At 34.9% G+C, this 20365-nt stretch overlaps 1 protein-coding gene across 2 annotated transcripts in view; it reads right to left on the bottom strand.

Annotated features, from left to right (window-relative positions):
* The window catches only part of Pde7a (phosphodiesterase 7A), a 106694-nt gene that overhangs the window by 61819 nt on the left and 24510 nt on the right, over positions 1–20365 (bottom strand). The gene's annotated exons all lie outside the window — the stretch shown is intronic.

Genomic DNA, 20365 nt, shown 5'->3' on the forward strand with positions numbered 1-20365 from the left:
ATCCAAAATAGTGTAGCATAGAGACATTTCAATCAATAGAACTGAATAGAGTTAAGAAACACATTACATTTATGTGCTCAACTGATGTTCAACAAAGGTGCCAAAGAAATCCAAGGGAAAATAAATAAATGAAAACTACTAAAACATAAAATTAAATATACAATGAATACTATATTTTAAAAACCCACAATACTCAATCTTATAATATTTTAAAAAATCAAAATGGGTCATTTACTAAAATTTTTTAAAAATGAGAATATATATATATTTTAAAATATATTTTAGTGTTGATGGACCTTTATTTTATTCATTTATTTATATGCAGTGCTGAGAATTGAACCCAGTGCTTCACACATGTGAGGCAAGCACTCTACCACTGAGCCACAACCCCAGCCCCGGAGAATATATTTTTGATCTTGGATTAAGTAAAGGTTTCCAGACAGAAAAATACTAATCATAATGGAAAAAAAAATGTGCTAATTGGATTTTGCTATAATTAAAAACTTATGTTCTTTAAAAGACAGTGTTAAGATATAAAAAGGCAAAGCACAGGTTCGAACAATATATCTGTAATACATAAATCTGACAAGGAACTTGTATCCAAAGTGTGTGTGTGTGTGTGTGTGTGTGTGTGTGTGTGTGTGCGCGCGCATGAACACACATCTGTGTATAAAAATTATTGATAATTTAAGGCAAAGACCCCAATTTAAAAATATGTGCTGGGATTATGGCTTGGTAGTAGAGTGCTCACCTAGCATGCATGAGGCATGGGTTCGATCCTTAGCACCACATAAAAATAAATGTGTCCACCAAAAACTAAAAAATAGATATTTTTAAAAATGTGCTAAAGATTTGGAAAAGTCAAAAATAGATGTGCAAAAAGCTAAAATGCAATATGAAAAAGTGCTCAACATATTTAATTATGAGACAAATGCTACTTGTAACACAAGATACTGCAACATACCCACAGAATGGTTAAAATTAAGAGGATTCACAATATCTTGTGTTGGGAAGGATGTAGAGCAATTAGAAAGAACTCTCATGGAAATGAAAATATACATTCAAAAAATGACTTGAACATAAATGTACATAACAGCTTTATGCATAATAACCAAAGATGGTAACAACAGAAGCATCCATCAAGTGAAGAATGGATAAATTATGGCACATCCATACAATATTACTCAGCAAAAACAAATGAAACAAACTACTAAAGTATGTTGTAGATAAATCTCAAATGCATTGTGCTAAGTCAAGCCAGAAAATGAGTACATTTAGTATGATCCTCTTATATGAAGTTCTAGAAAAGGCACAACTCTTGCACAGTGATAGAAATCAGCTCAGTGGCTACCTGAGGCAGGAGCTGGAGGGACTGACTGCAAAAGGACCCAAGGAACCTTTTTGGGTGACTGAAGAGTACATATCTTGACTGGGATATTAACTGCAAGGGTGTACATACTTGTTAAAATTCATCATATTGTGTGTAAATTATACCACAATAAAAGTGACAAAGAAAGTTTAATACAGTTAGAGTGTAAAATGGGAAGTGGTAAGGGGGTTGAGACTAGAGAAGTAATAAAGATTTTTGTCAATCTTATTAAGGAAACTGAATTGTATTCAAAGAAAAAGGGGATCCCGAAGGACTTAATCTAGTATAAAATGCAACACATTGCATTTTGTGAAAAGTACTTTATGTCCTGCTGTATGGAAAGGTGTAGCACAGTGGAATACTTCAGTCTTGAGGGAGATCTGTAAAAAGGTTGTTGCCTTAATCCAGAAGAGATTAAGGTCCAGATCAGGACAATGGCCATAAGGACAAAGAAAAGTGATGAGAACTCAGAGGTTGCTTTGCTTTCGTGTCTCATGAGAGGGATTAAGTGTCTGGGACAAATAAGTGGAAATGTCCATTCAGCAGTTAGGCATATGGGTCTCAAGGCTTGGAAAGAGAGCTGAGCTAGAGGGGGCAATTTGGGAATAATCTCCACTCAAGATGGTATGCTAAGATAACCCAGAGAGAAGAAAAGATGGCTAAACCCAAAACCTTTGGGCTCACAAACAGAAGAGGACTTGGAGGTTAGAAAGCCAAAACTCACAAATGGTAATTGTTCAAACTAAATAGCAGTGCTCCCATCTGTTTTCTTTTTCTCACACATACAATAAATATAGATACAGATAATGTTCCTTGCTCTCTGGACACCTCAGTAATGTCAAGGTCAGAAAAAGTGTCTTTGAATTAAAAAAAAAAAAAAGTGACAAGAAAGCTCAATGTATGCCCTTTGGGACTAGAACAGTGAATATTTTGGTTCAAATCCAGCCTACCCACAACCATGGCTCCTTCAGTACCATCAGAAGATGAAGGCAAGCTATAGCAGTTGGTATTCAAAATTCTTCCAACCAGTTCTGAAATGGACACTGATTTAGAAGAAGGAAACAAGAATACATGGTGGCTAGCCAAGGGAAAACTCATGTTCCTATCACTGTTGTTATTATTTACTAGGCAGAGTAAGTGAATTTGTTTAGAAAATGTCTAAGGATACTTCCAACAGTGAGAGAACTGACCCTGTCACTGAAAATGCTATAACATGTTGACGATATCTTCTGAAATGACTCCATGAATACTCAGGAAAAACTAAGGAATACTCAGGAAAAACTAAGTAAAGGCAGGAATGCAACAAGGGAGCATTGAAACACTTTCATCCTAAGGTCACAGTAAAATAGGTGAACCTGGGTGTTAGGTTTTTCACAAGCTCAAGGGTAAATGGAACAACAACATAACAAAGGCAAATCCCAGGATGTAGCCAAAGCACAGAACTCCCAGTAACCAGTACTAATAGAATATGAACAATAATTACATTCTATTCTCCTTTAAAAAGCTTGACTTAAATCATGTGCAATTTGACAACTATCAGCCAGGAGAACATGATACAAATTTATGCAGGTTGGCAAAAACATAATCATCTCTTGGATATGCTACCATTTTGAGGAATTTAATTGCAAAGGCAATTTTGACTGACTATAATGCAACTTAGGACCTCTAACTAGAACACACCATATAAAAAGCTGTTTGGTAAGGTGCAAAAAAAAGAACTTCTCTTAACACCATTTGTTTACATTTAATAAAACAAAAAAAGGAAATCTTCTATATTTAACATATATAATTATAATGCTTTATTTAAAATAGAATAGACAAAGAAGGCAAAAATAACTTTTAATTTGCATTGAAGTACTTGGTACTTCTTGTTCATAAGAAATTCAGTTATAATTAATACTGTACAAAGAAAGTACAAGTTAATCTAGATCATCTAACATCAACAAAACTTTCTAATTAAAAAATATTTTCTTTCCAGGGACAGAAAGTAAAACAGGGGTTACCAAAAGCTGTGGAGAGGGAAAAATATCAAGTTATTGTTAAGGGGTACAGTTCTTTTGGAATGATGAAAAAGTTCAGGAAATGAATAGTGGTGGTGGTCATATACCACTGTTAATATAGTGCCACCAAATTTTACTTTTAAAAATGGTTAAAGTGGTAAATTCCACAGTAGTATAGCTTTACCATAATAAAACTGCAGAGGAAAAATTTCCCCAGGATTCTTCAAAGTTTGGAATTCTTGTTCAGTCTGAAATGCATACAAATATCCTCTTAAAATTGAAGCAGGGGAACATTGCCATTGGGTTATTTGATCACTGAATGAAATCCAAGGTACTCTCATCCTAGTTGGATAATCTTGATGCAAGTTACATTCTAAGCCTCAGTTCTCTCCATCAGGAAAATGGGAAAGCCAAGGGACACAGAGTGTTGTAAGGAATAAGACAACTCTAAAGATAATCCAGAAATTCTCTGGCATGGTCCAAATGAAGTCATTAACTAAATCTGCAAACCTTTAAAAATTATCTATCTACAGGAGGCTAAGACAGAATGATTGTGAGTTCAAGGCCAGCCTCAGCAACTCAGAGAGGACCTGTCTCAAAATTTAAAATAAAAAGGGCTAGGAATGTGGCTCAGTGGTAAAGTGCCTTTGGGTTCAATCCCCAGTACCAAAAAATGAAAACGGAAAAAAAAAAAAAATCTATCTAACTCCCTTTACCTAGTGCTTTAGTAATCTATTCAAGAGTATCAAAGACTTGATTTGAATTCTTAAAACTGACTTTCCTTACAGAGCAAACATTAATCAACCTGGTTTCGGTTTAAATTGTTACCTTCTCTAAATTACAGCAGGAGGCAGACTTGAAATTTAAAAAACTATAGTCTTTATTGTGTAAAAGTTTGACCATAATGTTCCCCTTTTCAAATTTTTAGCCAGTTTTCGTGGTATCCAACAGTAATGGTTAATTTTCTGTTATTTGCATGAATAATTAGGTATGCATTTTACAATGTTAAACCAGTCAGAAATTTGCCCAACTGTTTCAAGAGTCTAAATCACAATTTTATTCTTTTAGGAGACAAGACATGGTTAGTATAGGTGATGCTTATTTTTCTGATGTATGACAAACCCTCTTTAACCCTGAAATAATTTCAATACCCCCACATAATAGACCTTGTTCTGGTATCCACTGAGAAAACACAAAATAGCATAAATAATTGTGAACTAGGTAATTATGTTTAAATTAATTTTATTTATCTATGGTAATTACATCTGAAAAACACTAATACACATCTCTATCAGATTTATTTAAGTTAACTCTTTGAAATAAATGTGAATTCAGGAATCCCCTGCCAATTTCCACATCTCCTGGAATTTGCCACTATCAGCTGGGAACCACTGGTCAGAGTACGATAAGGCTCCTGGCACTGAAAAAACAAACCAGCAGAGGCAAGGGTGTATGTGTGCTCACCTCCCTCCAAACATCCCTAGGGGAGATCCTTCAGTACACTAACATATCTCTAAAAAACCCGATATAATTTAAACTGATATGATAAGAAAAACCTATATAATCAAGGTTAAAAAAGGACATGCCAAAGAGAACAAAATACTAACCCTTTCCTCAAATTGCAGTCCTTCCCTAACCTCCAGGATATTTTCTACCACAAAGAAATAACACCACTTTTAAATTGTCTCTGGTGACACAAATTTAATCCTACTATCTCCTTTTCACTCTATACTTATCACAATTCCAGCCAAATAATTACAATTGCCAGAACACATTCTGGGCATTACCACTGCCACATTTTTACCCAATTCATTTCCTCAATTTAGAATAAATTCCCTCCTTCCTCAAAAAGTGTTAACAGTGGGTATAAAGGGAAAAGTAAAATTCAGAAGTTTTTAAAAACTAAAATAAGTAACTTGATGAAGCCCGAAGGTTTGATTCATTCTATGAACAACTATGAACCAGTTACATATATAATATAAGCAGTTTACAACTAATGTACAATATATTTTTAAAAGAGTCCTTTGTTTAGGACTTGGGATACAAGTTGGTAGCACAGTAGCTTTACCTATTTCAGGTATTATTTCAAGTACATTTGATTTTAAAATTAGCGCTTACATTCACTGAAAAGTTTCTAAACTACTGAGCAGAAAGCACTTCTCAAAATTAGTTAAGTAAACCAGGTGTGATGGCACACACCTGTAATCCCAGCAGCTCAGGAATTTGAGGCAGGAGGATTGCAAGTTCAAAACCAGCCTCAGCAAAAGCAAGGCTAAGCAACGCAATGAGACCCCCTATCTCAATAAAATACAAAATATTTGTATTTTGTATTTTATTGAAATACAAAATATTTGTATTTTGTATTTTATTGAAATACAAAATATTTGTATTTTGTATTTTATTGTAGATATTATCTCAATAAAATACAAAATAGGGCTGGGGATGTGGCTCAGTGGTCAAGTGCCCTTGAGTTCAACTCCTGTTACTCAACCCCCCCAAAATTAGTTAAGTAAACATTCAGTTGGAAAGCAGATACTATCTTATATGAAAAATATTAAATTTAGTTATTTACTACATTATAATTTAAAATGTATGAGCCTTTGTTACATTACTTATTTGAGTGAAAATCAGTGTAAATGTTCTGAAATATAATCTGGCAATATTTATTCAAAGAAATGAATACTACATCTAAGTTTTTTCCCCAGTACTGGGGATTAAACCCAAGGTGTTTTACCACTGAGCTACATTCCCAGTCCTTTTAATTTTGAGAAAGGGTCTAAGTTGATGAGGCTGGCCTCAAACTTGAAGTCCTCTTCCTCAGCCTCCAAAGTCACTGGGATTACAGGCATGTGCCACTACGCCTGGCAAAACTGTACCTAATATTTTAACTAGGCATACAAATTCTAGGAATTAATGTTAAATAAATAAGCATGGAAGAGGAACCTGAAGATTTAGCAACAAAGATTTTCATTACAACATTAATAGTGAAAAATTTTAAACATCTTAAATATCCAACAAGGAATGATTAGTAAAATTTTTTTAAGAAACATGAACTATTTTAATCCCTTAAAGTTGAATACTGTAAAATATAAAAGCTCAAATTGTTTCCCAACTGATTACAACTTAATTCTTGGATATTTTTAACTATTTTAAACTTGTAGTTTAAAAAATACACATATTTGACATGTAAATAAACAAAAAGTAGATTACTAGTTGCCAGGAGATGGGTGTAGGATAAGTGAGAAATGACTGCTAATGAGTAGAGTTTCTTTCTGAAATGATAAAAATATTCTAAATTAATAATAAAAATTGTACAACATTACGAGTATACTAAAAACTTCAAACTGTACATTTTAAAATTGTGAATTTTATGGTATGCAAATTATTTCTAAAATGCACATAATCAAACATTTTAGAATTTTAATTCTTTGAGGACTCCTACCAAAATATTCACTCATGTTGTCAAATGAATGTGTTTAAACAAATATTAAATTAGGCTGTCTCTTGACATCTTTGTGCATATATCTAAAGGCTTTTTACATGTGTTGGTGATTAGCAAAGTTTTGGCTCTGAACTGACCTTCATTCCAATTGCAGCATATTCAGAAATGTATTCCTTTTACATGTGGCTATCCAGTTATTTTAGCACAATTTGTTCAATAGGCTATTCTTTTCCCCACTGAATGGCCTTGTTACTCTTGTTAAAATCAATTGACCATATATAGATATATATGGACTCCCCACTACATTCCACTGATCTATGCCTATGCTTATGACAGTATCACACTGTCTAGATTATTGCCTAGACTGCAGAAAGTTTTGAAATCAGATGACTCTTTTTATTTCATCCTCCTTTTTTCAAGATTGTTTTTGCTCTTTTGGGTCCCTTGCAATTCTGCATACCTTTTCAATTATTTGAAATTTCTACAGAGAAGTCAACTTCTATAGAAGTCAGCTGGGATTCTCTATCCCAAGGATAGAGGCCTGCTATCTTAACAATATTGTCTTTTGATCCATGAACATTGGCTGTTTTTCATTTATTTAATCTTCAATTTCAGAAGTGTTTCACAGTTTTCAGAGAATGTTTTGTACTCCTTTCATTAAATTTATTCCTAAATTATTTTGTTCTTTTTGATGCTATTATAAATGAAATTGTTTTAATTTCATGTCAGCTCATTTCGAGTGTACAGAAATATAATTAATTTTCTTTGTATCCTGAAACTCTGTTAAATGCATTTATTAGTTCTATAATTCTTTGGATGTCTTTTTTTTCTTGCCTAATTGATCTAGCTAGAACCCCTAGCACCAAGCTGAATAGAAGTAGCACAAGCAGACATCCTTATCTTGTTCATAATCTAATGGGAAAACATTCACTCTTTCATGATTAAGTACAATTTTAGTTGCCAGATTTTTATAGATGCCCTTTATCAGGCTGAGAAAGTTCCCTTATATTTCTAGTTTTCTGGGTACTTTTATCATGAAAGGATGCTGGGTTTTGTCAAATGTTTCTTCTGCATCTATTGAGATGATCATGTGGCCTTTTTTATTCTATTGACATGGTGTATTACATTAATTGATTTAGGATGTTAAGTCAATCTTCCATTTCTGGGATAATCCTACTTGGTCATGGTATAAAATTCTACATTGCTGGATTTGGTTTGCTACTATTTTGCTTCAGAGTTCTGTTCAGTCTATTAAGTCTCATATTCATAAGAACTACCAGTCTGGAGTCTCCTTTTCTTGTGAGGTGTCTATTAGGTTTTGTAACAGGATAATAATGATCTCAAAGAATGAACTGTGAAAAATACTGTTAGCATTTGCATTTTTTTCTGGATGAATAAAAAATTTTAACACAAAATTAAAATAAATTATTAAAGCGGGAAATCTGATTGGAAGTATCCTTTGCAATTCCTGTACAGCAGATACTGTTGGTATATGATCCTTTTTAAAAGAAGTAAACTTATGTTCAGGTGTCTGGAGCAGCCATATATTTCAGGAAGTGTAGCTGCAGCCTCAGCCCTGAAGAGTACACTCTGACTGATCCAAGCCAACCATAAAGGTTTCATCTATCCTGCCAAAGACTGGTTTAGAAATAATAAAGTGCAACAATCAAGTGTGCCAGGAAGCCTGTTGGGGAACCTCTTGAACAGGTTTATTTGCACTTAAAATCATATAAAACAAAGATACATACTTTCTCCCCTCTGGAAGTTGTCATGTTTGGACACATGAAATTATTAAAGCCACTGCTAGCATAGTGGAGCTAGAGTGAAGACAACTCCAACACGCTGAAAAGAGCAAAACAAAAAGGAAGAACTATTTGGGAGGTGGTTGCAATGGTTCACTCCTGTAATTCCAGTGACTCCTGGGAAGCTGAGACAGGAGGATCACAAGTTCAAGGTCAGCCTCAGCAGCTTAGTAAGGGCCCTAAGCAACTTAATGAAACCCAGTCTCAAAATAAAAAAAATAAATAAAAAGGTGTGGAGATAAGGCTCAATGGTTAAGTGCCTCTGGGTTCAATCCCCAGTACCCCAGCTCATCTGTCAATCTCCAGGATTACAAAAAAGTTAAAAAAAAAGAACGAACCACTGAGGTTGTGGCTCAGTGGTAGAGTGCTTGCCTGGCATGTGTGAGGCACTGGGTTCAATTTTCAGTACTGCATATAAATAAATGAATAAAAATAAAGGTCCATCAACAACAACAAATATATATAAAGTTTAGGGGAAAAAAAGGAACTAACCCACATGGGTATCAGTGATGATAATGTTGAGTTGTAGAATTAATGAAACCCAAGAGCCATTCAACCTTGAGTCTTCTTGGTAAACCTTATTGTTTGAATAAAGAGTAAATTTTTAGCTACTTGCAACTAACAAAAAACTTACATCAATACAACCAGTAGTGTGCTGCAGGCTGTGTGTCACACTAGCTCAGGAGAACCAATTCTGCACCTGTCTTCCCAGCACCCCATTTGGTGACAGTATATTCATAGCTTCAAATCAGCCACACTATATGTAAGAGTATGTACACTAAAGAAACTGGCAAACACCACAAATTAGGACTACTTTTCTTTCAGAGACAAAATTGCTAAACAATTACTAATAGCCCTCTAGATAGATACAAGCCTATTTCATTTTTTTCCTTTCATCAAATTTACCTTTTTCTTCCAATAAAGGTATTTTTAAAAATTAAAATTTAACCAATAAAATACTGTATATATTTGGATTTTTAAGACTTTAGAAAATATTTTGTAAATGTGGAAAATTATATTTTTCTTAAAAACTGATTATAAAATATTACACATAGGAAGAGAAAGAATATATTTAGATGGATTGATATCAAGATTGTTGAGCTAAACATCAACTAAACTTACAGCGTTATCTCTGGATGGCAAGACTACAAATGATTCTTGTATTTTCATCTGCTCTTTCCCTTAATTTTTCAGTATTAATATGTGTTAACATAGAAATAAGTAAAACTCCAGTACATTTTAAGAAAACCCAGTACATTTTGTCCACAAGTACAAGATGACAGTATTTTTTTTTTCTTCCATTTGTACCAAGGAAGAGCCTATCCAGTCCTTTCAAGTAGGAAGGTAGTTTCAGTTTTTAAACTGGGTGATTCTGTATTGCAATTTGTAGCACCAATTGTAAACCTGTTCTGTGACTACTTTGAGACAATGTAAGCATGAATTCTATCTATCTATCTATCTATCTATCTATCTATCTATGAACCCAGCATCTCATGCACTGAACCATATCCCCCTCCAGTCTTGGTTGTTTTGTTTTGCTTTTTTGTGACACAGTCTCACTGAGTTGCCAAGGCTGACTTCAAATTTATAATCCCTGTGCTTCAGCCTCCAGAGCAGCTGGGATTACCACGTGCAACCATCAATTGAATTGATATATATTATAAGAAAACTGCTGCATTCTTTCCACACAATTGCATGAAAATATAATCTGAGCCAAGTTCTCTTCTATTTTGAAACATGCATGTGATCTGATTCATGAAATTGCATTCACTCTATTCCTAAAGATAATGTAATAAAGTAAAGGAGCACTGGGTCACAGGTTTCTGTAGTTCTAGGGCTAATTCTCGTCCATGTTACCTCTGCAAGCAGCATTCCTCTAACCCTAACTTTTTTCATTTGTTACACAGTACTAATAATATCTACCCATCCTTCTTCAAGGGAAGCGATAAAGTACATCAAAGAATCATCACATAAAAGATGGTATTATATGTCATTACTTCATTACATACATATTTTAGGTCTTGTAAAAATTGTACTTTGTTCCACTTTGATACAAAAGGCAGCTTTATAATCAGCAATGTATGATGCCAGTTTCCCTGGTAACAAGTTAACTTACTTTCTGTTTTGAAGATTTTTTTCTATCCAAAAAGGAAAAAAAGAGAGATGGGAAGACAGAAGTTCAAAATCTCTTTCATTTACTGCTTTATTGTTGATAATTTACCTTAAAAGGGGGGAGTGCGGGGACTGGGGCTGAAACTCAGTGGAGCACTTGTCTCACAGGTATGGCACTGGATTTGATTCTCAGCACCACATTAAAAAAAAAAAAAAAAAACAATGTCAACAAATTAATATTACCAAAACATGACATTGAGTGGAAAGACAAAGCTACAGATCAACTTCAATGCTATGAAGGTCCTAAATAAAATATTAGCAAGTAGAATCATTAAAAAAATAAACGTATCTGAACCAAGTAAGAATCAACCTAGTCATAAAGAGCAAATTATTGATATCTATTAATATATTTACTATATTTAATTAGTAAATCAAAAGTGAAAAATGATAAACATCAATAAATTCCCAAACAAAATAAACAACCATTCCCAAATAAATACTTCCTAATAAAGGGGGAAAAAGGCAAAGTTATCATTAGTTGGAGGTGACACAATATTTTCAGATAATTACAAGTTAAACAAGAAAAGGTACTGAAAAACTACTAGAAACAATAAATCAGTACATAACTGACTTGCAAATTTTACATACAAAATCAATAATTTTGCCTAAATACAATTAGAGAACATAACAAAAAGATTCCATTTAAAATTGCAACTAAATAAAAATAAATCTGAGTATAAACAATCAAAATTGTAAAGGTCTCTATGAAGAAAATTTTAATCTCACTGAAAGATCTCAAAGAAGATCAGAACAAGAAGATTAGATTTTTAGCAGTAGTGATCAGGAGGAGGAAAGCAAGATGAGAGTAGCTCTACCAGTCAGGCTCCAGCAAGAAACTCTCTCAGTGGGGTAACAGAAGAGAAATTCATGAAGGTACTATTTACTAAGGTTTGAGCAGGGTAAAGCACTCAGAAGTAGCAATAATTGGAAGCTTTGACTACTGAACCCCAATGAGGATTCTCACTATGACAGTGGACCTACCTGACAAGAAGCATGGCCCTACATAGACAAACAGGCCTATAAGGAGAGAGGCTGGAAAGTATATCCTAAAAACCTCTTTTTCCTCCCCACACCTCATCTTCTCCTATTGGCCACACCCTTCCAGAAGCCAGAGGGCAAGAGATGCCATTGATGTATATTCCATGAAGGTCAGCCCCATCAGGCAGGGAACAGGATAAAGAGGGTAAAGGATGTACAAAAGGAACAAGAATATACAGCACAGCTAGTCTCTCTTGACTGTTTGCTGTGTTCCAGCACTTCTCTAAGCACTTTACTTGAATTTACCTTTTTAATTTTCAAATACTCATAATCCCCATTTACCCTAAACTACCAAATCAAACAATTCCAGAAAAAAAAAAAATGCCAATAGGATCTCTTGTGGATAGTGAAAAGGAATGGGGCATTCACGAGTAAGTTTTTGTCAAAATACTAAAATAATAGCATGCATATTAAGATCAAGTAGGGAAAAAAGATTAGTCCTATCAATGATTAAAATAAATTATTAGGATACAGTACTTAAAACAATTTGATTCAGGCACATAAACAGATCAATGAAACAAAATACAAAGTCCAGAAGTGACCAAAAATACATGCAAAAATTTCATATGTGAGAGTTGTTATTTCAAATAAATGAGGAAAAGATACATTGTTTAATGAATAATTTAGGAGAAAGTGAATAGTAAGTAGAGGGGGAAAAGACTAGATCCCTGTGTTACTCCTTAAATTACATTAAATTCCAGATGAACAAAGATAGAAACATGAGGAACAAATGTGGAAGTAGAATCATAAAGAGTAATGTAAAAGAACCTTAGAATACCAGAAGGAATATATTTACTATCTTGAAACAAAGAAGGTAATATTCTGAGCATGAACACAACTGGAAGACTTAAAAAGGAAAGACACATTTGACTAGACAAAAGTGCTATGCATGAATAAAATACCAGAAAAAGTCAAAAGATAGGAGATTATATAAAATATTAGTAATGTAATAAAATCTTATTAATTTGTAATATTATTCTTATAATATTATTCTAAGAAGTACAAATTTTTAAAGATACAACTACCAATAGCATAAAAAATGTAAAGCATCATTTATAATTAAGTGGATGCAAAACAAATGTAATGAGATGCCTTTTTATTTTTACCTATACCTAAGCACCAATGGGGGTGTGGAAATAATATAAGAAATAGATGAGTTATTCAAACTCCTACTAGCCAATTCGGGTGCCAAACAGATTAGGATATATTTTCAAATGAACCTCTCATTATCTGATCTGTTCCTACCCTTGCTATTCAAATCCTAGGAACTAAACAGATTTAGATATCAGCACATTCCCCCTAACTGAACTCCCTGTATTGATTTAAGAAAAGATAAGATTTGAACAAGGGAGGCTTTGTGAAAGTATACATAGAATTTTATAGTGGGAATATAATTTGATAGGTAAATGCACACAGCATTTGATTCAATTTCTTCAACATCTAGAAATGTATACCACTCATATACTCACATGGAAATGTAAACATATATGTGAAAGTATACATAGAATTTTATAGTGGGAATATAATTTGATAGGTAAATGCACACAGCATTTGATTCAATTTCTTCAACATCTAGAAATGTATACCACTCATATACTCACATGGAAATGTAAACATATATGTACAAGATTTGCAGCACTGTTTTAAGTGCCACCACATAGACTAGACTATCTTAATAGACTATCTTAATCAGTAGGAACCTAATTATATTACATTACATTACATTCATATAATGGAAGACACGAGTTCCTAGTTTTCCAAAGATAATTAGTGGTTTTAGGTAATTTTACAAAGATGATGCTGGGAAAAGACCACTTCAGTGAGTCCTATTAGATCAGGGACCAAAATATAATTATAAATACTAAATAGTTGATTTTCAAGATCATGACTTGAAAAATCCTCAAAAGTTCAATTATTTTACATTCAACAAAATTTACATTATAATTTCAACTATGTAAAAATTCTTAGAATAAAAGAATGAATAAAACTGTTTATTCGGGGTATAATTTTTTCAAGAAATGGCATAATAGCACAATTCTTCATGCTTTTCTCTTATGAGATCATCACTAAAAAAAAAACAAAAAAAAAAAAACCAGTTTTGAATAAATTTTGAAGGCTTCATCCATTTTTCCTAAAGGTCTTCTCTAAACATTTGGTAGTCAAATCAGACTCCCTTAAAACATCTAGTAAACTATCATCCTTGATAACTTTTTCTTCAACTGTCAAACTGTGAATAGCTTAGATTGCCCAGGGAAATCTCATAAAAAAAAATTTACATACTCTCCAAGGCATGAAATTTCAGTTTGCAATTGATTTTACTGTTCTGTTGTCTTTTATTACAAATGCTAAAGGATCAAGAGCAATATCTGAGTGGGAACCAATCTTAAAAGCAGTGCTTTCAGCTGGGCATGGTGGTGCACGCTTATAATCCCAGCAGCCAGGGAGGCTGAGACAGGATGATCAGGAGTTCAAAGCCAGCCTCAGCAAAACGGAGGTGCTAAGCAACTCATCAAGACCCTGTCTCTAAATAAAATACAAAACAGGGCTGGGGATGTGGCTCAGTGCTCAAGTGCAACCTGTGAGTTCAATCCCTGGTACCAAAAAAATAAAAAATTAAAAATAAATAGCAGTGCTTTCATTAATAAAAAAGTTTCTTTTCATGAACTTTATAATCAACGTAGTAACACAGACACTAAGCTGTCATTAAATAAGAATCACATGTCTGTTTTCAGGGTAATCCTGGCCTTATAAAATGAGTTAAGAAGTATTACCGGAGATCCAACATGGCGGTGGGCGTGAAGAGATCAAGTCTCTGACCTCTTCAGCTGCGCGGGCATAGGGAGTTGTAAACTGTCTAAATGCTGTTTGCTCAGGATCACTAGGCAATGCTGAGCTGACGTGGATCTGGGGCGAATAGTTTGGGCCTCTCAGAACACACACCGAGCCCAGATTGGCTGCTTTCAAGCTCCGGTTCGCCTACTTCTCGTGACTCAGCACTAATGATCCCGCTGAAATAACTGGTCGGCCCTTCTGAACTTACAGAGGTAAAAGCCAACCGAGCCTTCATAGGCAGTGGCCACAGGATTGAAACGGGGCTTGGGAGACACAGTCAGGACCCACCCGTTGCATTGGTCACCCGGCAGAGGGAACGAATGGTCACCATTTGCATGGGATACCACCATGGCAGAGAACTGATGTCACGGGCGGAGGAGATAACTTCATTGAAACCAGCGGCGACAGGTGTGTAATCCCCTAGCCATCCCTCTCCACACAGCGGGGGAAACTTAAGGGCCCCTCCCAGCTCTCCCGTGGGCGCGATAGCCAGACCGAGGGAATCAGGAGTGGCGCGGGACTCGCGGCGCGGAACTCCCAGCTACCGCTCCCACCAGTGCTGACAACTGAGGTCTCTTGCACCAGCTACCGGGGGCGTGGCTACCGGAGGGCAAGCAAATTCGCTGGGGGTTCTCAGCCCCAAGCTCTACAAACTTAGGGTCTGAGGGAGGCAAACAGGGAGAGTGTGCCCAGGCATTCATGAAAACAGGGCTTCCAGGAGCAGCAGACCTGGCGTGTAGCCAGTATTGTGGTGAGCATCACAGATGAGCGGGGCCTGGCTTAAGGAAACACAAGAGAAGGCCCTAGACACTCAGGATTGGAGACCTGCCCAGTCTGGGAGGAAGAGCTGCTGCACAGTGATTGGTTCCCACCTATTGAGAGGAGAAGCTTGGCCCAGTGGGCACAGCTCCACCTACTGGAAGAGAAGTTAATCAAACTCTATGACTGCATTTATTTATTTTTTTTTAATTTGGGGTTTTTTTTTTCCTTTCATTTTCATTTTTTGTTGTTGTTGTTGTTTTTAATGTTTTTAATTTTTTAAAATTTTTTTATTTTATTATTTTTTAAATTTTAGTTTTCATTTTTTATTATCATTACTATTTTTTTAAAAAAACAATTTTTTTCTTTCTTTATTTTCTATTTTTTTCTCTTTTGTCTTTTCAATTTTCTTATTCCCCCTTCCTTGAATTCTACCTGCCTACTCTCATTCTCTTTAGTGACTTCTTCCCTTTCCTTCTAATATCTTTCCTCCCAAGCATCAAATAAATTTATAAGAGTAAACAGTAACTCAGCAGTCAAACAGAACAAGAAGTAACATGAGCAGCATAAAAAAGCAAGGAAGAAAAGGAGTACAAACAATGAAGGACAGCCTAAATATTCAGGAGGACCTAGAGTCATCAGAAAAATGGTTATATAAAGAACTCAAGGAATACCTTAGACAGATGGAATGGAACCTTAAAGAGGATACGAGACAGCAAATCCAAACAGTGAAAGAACAGATTGAAAATGAATTACATAAACAGATAAAATAAAAAGTTAAGCATCTTTATCAGGAGATAGAGATTATTAAAAAAATCAAACAATAATTCTAGAAATGAAGGAAACGATAAACCAAATTAAAAACTCAATTGAGAGTATCACTAACAGAGTGGAGCAAGTAGAAGCCAGAACGTCAGATAATGAAGACAAAATATATCATCTTGAAAAGAGTCTAGCCAACTCAGAAAGGCTGGTAAAAAATCACGAGAAAAACATCCAAGAGATATGGGATAACAAAAAAAAAAACTTACGAGTCATCGGGATAGAGGAAGGTACAGAGATTCAAACCAAAGGAATGAGTAACCTGATGAATGAAATAATTACAGAAAACTTTCCAGAAATAAAAAAGGAAACGGATATACAAATTGTAGATGCATACAGGACACTGAGCACACAAAATCACAGTAGACCAACACCAAGACACATTGTTATGAAGATAGCCAATATACAGAACAAAGAGAAAATATTAAAAGCTACAAGAGAAAGGAGGCAGATTACATTCAGGGGTAAACCAATAAGGTTAACAACGGATTTTTCATCACAGACGCTGAAAGTGAGAAGATCCTGGAACGGATTTCAAACACTGAAAGACAATGGATGCCAACCAAGAATTCTGTATCCAGCAAAATTGAGCTTCAGGTACGACAACGAAATAAAAATTTTTCATGATAAACAAAAGCTAAAAGAATTTGTAGCCAGAAAACCAGCATTGCAAAGCGTCTTGAGCAAAACACTACACGAGGAAGAAATGAAAAACAACCACCAAAACCATCAGTGGGAAGTGCCTCGGTAATGACAGAGGGCAAGGGGGGGAAGCTAATCATGGAGAAACAAACTAAATTAAAAACAAAAAAAAGATAAATAATCAAACATGGCTGGCAGTACAAACCATGTATCAATAGTAACTCTAAACGTTAATGGCTTAAACTCTCCAATAAAGCAACATAGGCTGGTATCATGGATTAAAAAAACAAATCCAACAATATGCTGCCTCCAGGAGACATATCTGATTGGAAAAGACATACACAGGCTGAAGGTGAAAGGTAGGGAAAAAATATACCACGCACACGGTCCTCGTAAGCAAGCAGGGATGGCCATCCTCATATCGAATAAAATCGACTTCAAGACTAAGTTAATCAAAAGGGATAAGGAAGGCCATTATATACTGTTAAAAGGAACCATTCACCAACAAGACATAACAATTATCAATATTTATGCACCAAATAATGGTGCTGTGACGTTCATAAAACAAATTCTCCTCAAGTTCAAGAATCAAATAGACCACAACACAATAATTATGGGTGACTTCAACACACCTCTCTCACCATTGGACAGATCCTCCAAACAAAAGTTGAATAAAGAAACTATAGAACTCAATATCACAATCAATAACCTAGACTTAACTGACATATATAGAACATATCAACCATCACCAAGTGGATATACTTTTTTCTCAGCAGCACATGGATCCCTCTCAAAAATGGACCATATATTATGCCATAGGGCAACCCTCAGTAAATATAAAGGGGTGGAGATAATACCATGCATTTTATCAGATCATAATGAAATGAAACTGGAAATCAATGATAAAAGAAGGAAGGAAAAATCCTACATCACATGGAAAATGAACAATATGTTACTGAATGATCAATGGGTTACAGAAGACATAAAGGAGGAAATCAAAAAATTCTTAGAGATAAATGAAAATACAGACACAACATATAGGAATCTATGGGACACATGAAAGCAGTTTTAAGAGGGAAATTCATCGCCTGGAGGTCATTCCTCAAAAAAAGGAAAAACCAACAAATAAATGAGCTCACACTTCATCTCAAAGCCCTAGAAAAGGAAGAGCAAAACAACAGCAAATGTAGCAGAAGGCAAGAAATAATTAAAATCAGAGCGGAAATCAAAGAAATTGAAATAAAAGAAACTATTGAAAAAATTAACAAAACTAAAAGTTGGTTCTTCGAAAAAATAAATAAGATCGACAGACCCTTAGCCATGCTAACGAAGAGAAGACAGAACTCAAATTACTAACAAACGGGATGAAAAAGGCAATATCACAACAGATGCTACAGAAATACAGAAGACAATTAGAAATTATTTTGAAAACCTATATTCCAATAAAATAGAAGATAGTGAAGACATCGATAAATTTCTTAAGTCATATGATTTGCCCAGACTGAGTCAGGAGGATACACACAATTTAAACATACCAGTATCAATGGATGAAATAGAAGAAGCCATCAAAAGACTACCAACCAAGAAAAGCCCAGGACCGGATGGGTATACAGCGGAGTTTTACAAAACTTTTAAAGAAGAATTAATACCAATACTTTTCAAGTTATTTCAGGAAATAGAAAAAGAGGGAGCTCTGCCAAATTCATTCTATGAGGCCAACATCACCCTGATTCCGAAACCAGACAAAGACACCTCAAAGAAAGAAAACTACAGACCAATATCTCTGATGAACCTAGATGCAAAAATCCTCAATAAAATTCTGGCGAATCGGATACAAAGGCACATCAAAAAAATTGTGCACCATGATCAAGTAGGATTCATCCATGGGATGCAAGGATGGTTCAATATACGGAAATCAATGTTATTCACCACATCACCAGACTTAAAGATAAGAACCATATGATCATCTCAATAGACACAGAAAAAGCATTCGACAAAGTACAGCATCCCTTTATGTTCAAAACATTAGAAAAACTAGGGATAACAGGAACTTTCCTCGACATTGTAAAAGCTATCTATGCTAAGCCTCAGGCTAGCATCATTCTGAATGGAGAAAAATTGAAGGCATTCCCTCTAAAATCTGGAACAAGACAGGGATGCCCTCTATCAACACTTCTATTCAATATAGTTCTCAAAACACTGACCAAAGCAATTAGACGAAAGAAATTAAAGGCATAAATCAAAGGCATTTCTGTATATCAGCGACAAAACTTCGGAAACGGAAATGAGGAAAAACATTCCATTCACAATATCCTCAAAAAAAAATAAAATACTTGGGAATCAACCTAACAAAAGAGGTGAAAGATTTATACAATGAAAACTACAGAACCCTAAAAAGAGAAATAGAAGATCTTAGAAGATAAAATATACCCTGTTCATGGATAGGCAGAACTAACATCATCAAAATGGCGATATTACCAAAAGCTCTCTATAGGTTTAATGCAATGCCAATCAAAATCCCAATGGCATTTCTTGTAGAAATAGATAAAGCAATCATGAAATTCATATGGAAAAATAAAAGACCCAGGATATCAAAAGCAAATCTAAGCAGGAAGTGTGAATCTAGAGGTATAGCGATACCAGATTTCAAACTATATTACAGAGCAATAGTAACAAAAACAGCATAGTACTGGTACCAAAACAGGCGGGTGGACCAATGGTACAGAATAGAGGACACAGAGACTAATCCACAAAGCTACAACTATCTTATATTTGATAAAGGAGCTAAAAGCATGCAATGAAGGAAGGATAGCATCTTCAACAAATGGTGTTGGGAAAACTGGAAATCCATATGCAACAAAATGAAACTGAATCCCCTCCTCTCGCCATGCACAAAAGTTAACTCAAAGTGGATCAAGGAGCTAGATATGAAATCAGAGACTCTGTGTCTGATAGAAGAAAAAGTTGGCTCTGATCTACATACTGTGGGGTCGGGCTCCAAATTCCTTAATAGAACACCCATAGCTCAAAAGTTAATAACAAGAATCAACAAATGGGACTTACTTAAACTAAAAAGTTTTTTCTCCGCAAGAGAAACAATAAGAGAGGTAAATAGGGAGCCTACATCATGGGAACAAATTTTTACTCCTCACACTTCAGATAGAGCCCTAATATCCAGAGTATACAAAGAACTCAAAAAATTAGACAATAAGACAACAAATAACCCAATCAACAAATGGGCCAAGGACCTGAACAGACATTTCTCAGAGGAGGACATACAATCAATCAACAAGTACATGAAAAAATGCTCACCATCTCTAGCAGAGAAATGCAAATCAAAACCACCCTAAGATACCATCTCACTCCAGTAAGATTGGCAGCCATTATGAAGTCAAACAACAACAAGTGCTGGCAAGGATGTGGGGAAAAGGGTACTCTTGTACACTGCGGGTGGGACTGCAAACTGGTGCGGCCAATTTGGAAAGCA

Source organism: Urocitellus parryii, chromosome 7, assembly GCF_045843805.1.
Source record: "Urocitellus parryii isolate mUroPar1 chromosome 7, mUroPar1.hap1, whole genome shotgun sequence".
Lineage (NCBI taxonomy): Eukaryota > Metazoa > Chordata > Mammalia > Rodentia > Sciuridae > Urocitellus > Urocitellus parryii.